Consider the following 6,751-nt stretch of genomic DNA (forward strand, 5'->3'; position numbering starts at 1 on the left):
ATACACGGGATACATGCTGCACAATCCCGGAAGGACTCTCAGATTGTGAGGAACAAGACCATCTGGTTTGTGTAAACCAAAGATAACTGTTCTGTTCCACATTCTAAGATACATATCTGGAGTAAACCAGATACTGCCCATCACCTGCCCAATACCATTGCTACAGTGATCATGGTGGGGGCAGCATCATCATGTCTGGGGGAAACCAGGCCCTGCCCAATACCATCCCTACAGTGATCATGGTGGGGGCAGCATCATGTCTGGGGGAAACCAGACACTGCCTATCATCTGCCCAATACCATCCCTACAGTGATCATGGTGGGGGCAGCATCATGTATAGAGGAAACCAGGCACTGCCCATCACCTGCCCAATACCATCCCTACAGTGATCATGGTGGAGGCAGCATCATGTCTGGAGGAAACCAGACACTGCCCATCATCTGCCCAATACCATTGCTACAGTGATCATGGTGGGGGCAGCATCATCATGTCTGGGGGAAACCAGGCACTGGCCATGACCTGCCCAATACCATCCCTACAGTGATCATGGTGGGGGCAGCATCATGTCTGGAGGAAACCAGGCACTGCCCATCACCTGCCCAATACCATCCCTACAGTGATCATGGTGGGGGCAGCATCATGTCTGGAGGAAACCAGGCACTGCCCATCACCTGCCCAATACCATCCCTACAGTGATCATGGTGGGGACAGTATCATGTCTGGGGGAAACCAGGTACTGCCCAATACCATCCCTACAGTGATCATGGTGGGGGCAACATCATGTCTGGGGGAAACCTGATACTGCCCATCACCTGCCCAATACTGTCCCTACAGTGATCATGGTGGGGGCAGCATCATGTCCGGGGGCAACCAGGCACTGCCCATCACCTGCCCAATACCATCCCTACAGTGATCATGGTGGGGGCAGCATCATGTCTTGGGGAAACCAGGTACTGCCCATCACCTGCCCAATACCATCCCCACAGTGATCATGGTGGGGGCAGCATCATGTCTGGAGGAAGCCAGGTACTGCCCATCACCTGCCCAATACCATCCCTACAGTGATCTTGGTGGGGGCAGCATCATGTCTGGTGGAAACCAGGCACTGCTCATCACCTGCCCAATACCATCCCTACAGTGATCATGGTGGGGGCAGCATCATGTCTGAGGGAAACCAGGTACTGCCCATCACCTGCCCAATACCATCCCTACAGTGATCATGGTGGGGGCAGCATCATGTCTGGGGAAAACCAGGCACTGCCCATCACCTGCCCAATACCATCCCTACAGTGATCATGGTGGGGGCAGCATCATGTTTGGGGAAAACCAGGTACTGCCCATCACCTGCCCAATACCATCCCTACAGTGATCATGGTGGGGGCAGCATCATGTCTGGGGAAAACCAGGTACTGCCCAATACCATCCCTACAGTGATCATGGTAGGGGCAGAATCATGTCTGGAGGAAACCAGGCACTGCTCATCACCTGCCCAATACCATCTCTACAGTGATCATGGTGGGGGCAGCATCATGTCTGGGGGAAACCAGGTACTGCCCATCACCTGCCCAATACCATCCCTACAGTGATCATGGTGGGGGCAGAATCATGTCTGGGGAAAACCAGGTACTGCCCATCACCTGCCCAATACCATCCCTACAGTGATCATGGTAGGGGCAGAATCATGTCTGGAGGAAACCAGGCACTGTCCATCACCTGCCCAATACCATCCCTACAGTGATCATGGTGGGGGCAGCATCATGTCTGGAGGAAACCAGGTACTGCCCATCACCTGCCCAATACCATTCCTACAGTGATCATGGTGGGGGCAGCATCATGTCTGGGGGAAACCAGGTAATGCCCATCACCTGCCCAATACCATCCCTACAGTGATCATGGTGGGGGCAGCATCATGTCAGGAGGAAACCAGGCACTGTCCATCACCTGCCCAATACCATCCCTACAGTGATCATGGTGGGGGCAGCATCATGTCTGGGGGAAACCAGGTACTGCCCATGACCTGCCCAATACCATCCCTACAGTGATCATGGTAGGGGCAGAATCATGTCTGGAGGAAACCAGGTACTGCCCATCACCTGCCCAATACCATTCCTACAGTGATCATGGTGGGGGCAGAATTATGTCTGGAGGAAACCAGGTACTGCCCATCACCTGCCCAATACCATTCCTACAGTGATCATGGTGGGGGCAGCATCATGTCTGGGGGAAACCAGGTACTGCCAATCACCTGCCCAATACTAACCCTACAGTGATCATGGTGGGGGTAGCATCATGTCTGGAGGAAGCCAGGTACTGCCCATTACCTGCCCAATACCATCCCTACAGTGATCATGGTGGGGGCAGCATCATATCTGGAGTAAACCAGGCACTGCCCATCACCTGCCCAATACCATCCCTACAGTGATCATGGTGGGGGCAGAATCATGTCTGGAGGGAGGAAACCAGGTACTGCCCATCACCTGCCCAATACCATCTCTACAGTGATCATGGTGGGGGCAGCATCATGTCTGGGGGAAACCAGGTACTGCCCATCACCTGCCCAATACCATTCCTACAGTGATCATGGTGGGGGCAGCATCATATCTGAAGGAAACCTGGCACTGCTCATCACCTGCCCAATACCATCTCTACAGTGATCATGGTGGGGGCAGCATCATGTCTGGGGTAAACCAGGTACTGCCCATCACCTGCCCAATACCATCCCTACAGTGATCATGGTGGGGGCAGAATCATGTCTGGAGGAAACCAGGTACTGCCCATTACCTGCCCAATACCATTCCTACAGTGATCATGGTGGGGGCAGCATCATGTCTGGGGGAAACCAGGTACTGCCAATCACCTGCCCAATACTAACCCTACAGTGATCATGGTGGGGGCAGCATCATGTCTGGAGGAAGCCAGGTACTGCCCATTACCTGCCCAATACCATCCCTACAGTGATCATGGTGGGGGCAGCATCATGTCTGGAGGAAACCAGGCACTGCCCATCACCTGCTTAATACCATCCCTACAGTGATCATGGTGGGGGCAGCATCATGTCTGGAGGAGACCAGGCACTACCCATCACCTGACCAATACCATCTCTACAGTGATCATGGTGGGGGCAGCATCATGTCTGGGGGAAACCAGGTACTGCCCATCACCTGCCCAATACCATCCCTACAGTGATCATGGTGGGGGCAGAATCATGTCTGGGGAAAACCAGGTACTGCCCATCACCTGCCCAATACCATCCCTACAGTGATCATGGTAGGGGCAGAATCATGTCTGGAGGAAACCAGGCACTGTCCATCACCTGCCCAATACCATCCCTACAGTGATCATGGTGGGGGCAGAATCATGTCTGGGGAAAACCAGGCACTGCCCATCACCTGCCCAATACCATCCCTACAGTGATCATGGTGGGGACAGCATCATGTCTGGAGGAAACCAGGTACTGCCCATCACCTGCCCAATACCATTCCTACAGTGATCATGGTGGGGGCAGCATCATGTCTGGGGGAAACCAGGTACTGCCCATCACCTGCCCAATACCATCCCTACAGTGATCATGGTGGGGGCAGCATCATGTCTGGGGAAAACCAGGTACTGCCCATCACCTGCCCAATACCATCCCTACAGTGATCATGGTAGGGGCAGAATCATGTCTGGAGGAAACCAGGTACTGCCCATCACCTGCCCAATACCATTCCTACAGTGATCATGGTGGGGGCAGAATTATGTCTGGAGGAAACCAGGTACTGCCCATCACCTGCCCAATACCATTCCTACAGTGATCATGGTGGGGGCAGCATCATGTCTGGGGGAAACCAGGTACTGCCAATCACCTGCCCAATACTAACCCTACAGTGATCATGGTGGGGGTAGCATCATGTCTGGAGGAAGCCAGGTACTGCCCATTACCTGCCCAATACCATCCCTACAGTGATCATGGTGGGGGCAGCATCATATCTGGAGTAAACCAGGCACTGCCCATCACCTGCCCAATACCATCCCTACAGTGATCATGGTGGGGGCAGAATCATGTCTGGAGGGAGGAAACCAGGTACTGCCCATCACCTGCCCAATACCATCTCTACAGTGATCATGGTGGGGGCAGCATCATGTCTGGGGGAAACCAGGTACTGCCCATCACCTGCCCAATACCATCCCTACAGTGATCATGGTGGGGGCAGCATCATATCTGAAGGAAACCTGGCACTGCTCATCACCTGCCCAATACCATCTCTACAGTGATCATGGTGGGGGCAGCATCATGTCTGGGGTAAACCAGGTACTGCCCATCACCTGCCCAATACCATCCCTACAGTGATCATGGTGGGGGCAGAATCATGTCTGGAGGAAACCAGGTACTGCCCATCACCTGCCCAATACTAACCCTACAGTGATCATGGTGGGGGCAGCATCATGTCTGGAGGAAGCCAGGTACTGCCCATTACCTGCCCAATACCATCCCTACAGTGATCATGGTGAGGGGCAGCATCATGTCTGGGGGAAACCAGGTACTGCCCATCACCTGCCCAATACCATCCCTACAGTGATCATGGTGGGGGCAGTATCATGTCTGGAGGAAACCAGGCACTGCCCATCACCTGCCCAATACCATCCCTACAGTGATCATGGTGGGGCAGCATCATGTCTGGAGGAAACCAGGCACTGCCCATCACCTGCTTAATACCATCCCTACAGTGATCATGGTGGGGGGCAACATCATGTCTGGAGGAGACCAGGCACTACCCATCACCTGACCAATACCATCTCTACAGTGATCATGGTGGGGGCAGCATCATCACAGCACCAAGCTTTGTAGCACGGTACAGTCTATAGAGGAGGTGTATATAGAGGGGGGGCTATGTATATAGAGGGGGGCTGTGTATATAGAGGGGGGGCTGTGTATATAGAGGGGGGCTGTGTATATAGAGGGGGGCTGTGTATATAGAGGGGGGCTGTGTATATAGAGGGGGGGCTGTGTATATAGAGGGGGGCTGTGTATATAGAGGGGGGCTGTGTATATAGAGGGGGGCTGTGTATATAGAGGGGGGCCTGTGTATATAGAGGATGTGCATAAGTTACAGGATGACTTGGATAGACTAAGTGTCTGGGCCTCCACTTGGCAAATGAGGTTCAATGTGGATAAATGTAAAGTTCTGCATCTGGGTACTAATAACCTGCAGCGTCGTATGTCTTAGGGGGGCTGTGTATATAGAGGGGGGCTGTGTATATAGAGGGGGGGCTGTGTATATAGAGGGGGGGCTGTGTATATAGAGGGGGGGCTGTGTATATAGAGGGGGGGCTGTGTATATAGAGGGAGGCTGTGTATACTAATAACCTGCAGCGTCCTATGTCTTAGGGGGGATTAAACTGTCAGAGTCACTGGTAGAGAAGGATCTGCGTGATTTGTAGATCACAGACTACAGAATAGCACAATGTCAGGCTGCTGCTTCCAAGGCCGGCAGGATATTGTCATGTATAAAAAGAGGCATGGACTCAAGGGACAGGGACATAATACTCCCCCTTTATAAAGCATTGGTACAGTCTATAGTGTATAATACTCCCCCTTTATAAAGCATTGGTACGGCCTCACCTGGAATATGCTGTTCAGTTTTGGGCACCTGTCCATAAAAGGGACACTGCGGAGTTGGAAAGGGTGCAGAGACGCGCGACTAAACTAATATGGGGCCGGAACATCTTAGCTATGAGGAGCGATTAAAGGAGTTACAATTGTTTAGACTTGAGAAGAGACGTATAAGGGGGGATATGATAAATGTATATAAGTATATAAATGGCCCATACAAAAAATATGGAGAAAAACTGTTCCAGGTTAAACCCCCCCAAAGGACGAGGGGGCACTCCCTCCGTCTGGAGAAGAAAAGGTTTAGTCTAAAGGGGCGACACGTCTTCTTTACCTTGAGGACTGTGAATTTATGGAATGGTCTACCTCAGGAACTGGTCACAGTAGGAACAATTAACAGCTTTAAAACAGGGTTAGATACATTCCTGGAACAAAATAACATTAATGCTTATGCAGAATTATAAAACTACATCCCTTTCCCTTATCCCCTTACACCCTTCCCTTCAATTCCCTGGTTGGACTTGATGGACGTCTGTCTTTTTTCAACCATACTAACTATGTAACTATGTCTGTAGGAAACCAAACACTGCCCATCATCTGCCCAATACCATCCCTACAGTGATCATGGTGGGTGCAGCATCATATCTGGAGGAAACCAGGTACTGCCCATCACCTGCCCAATACCATCCCTACAGTGATCATGGTGGGGGCAGCATCATGTCTGGAGGAAACCAGGTACTGCCCATCACCTGCCCAATACCATCCCTACAGTGATCATGGTGGGGGCAGCATCATGTCTGGAGGAAACCAGGTACTGCCCATCACCTGCCCAATACCATCCCTACAGTGATCATGGTGGGGGCAGCATCATGTCTGGGGGAAACCAGGTACTGCCCATCACCTGCCCAATACCATCCCTACAGTGATCATGGTGGGGGCAGCATCATATCTGGAGGAAACCAGGTACTGCCCATCACCTGCCCAATACCATCCCTACAGTGATCATGGTGGGGGCAGCATCATGTCTGGAGGAAACCAGGTACTGCCCATCACCTGCCCAATACCATCCCTACAGTGATCATGGTGGGGGCAGCATCATGTCTGGGGGAAACCAGGCACTGACCATCACCTGCCCAATACCATCCCTACAGTGATCATGGT

This window comes from Hyla sarda, unplaced genomic scaffold (assembly GCF_029499605.1).
Source record: "Hyla sarda isolate aHylSar1 unplaced genomic scaffold, aHylSar1.hap1 scaffold_725, whole genome shotgun sequence".
Taxonomy (NCBI): domain Eukaryota; kingdom Metazoa; phylum Chordata; class Amphibia; order Anura; family Hylidae; genus Hyla; species Hyla sarda.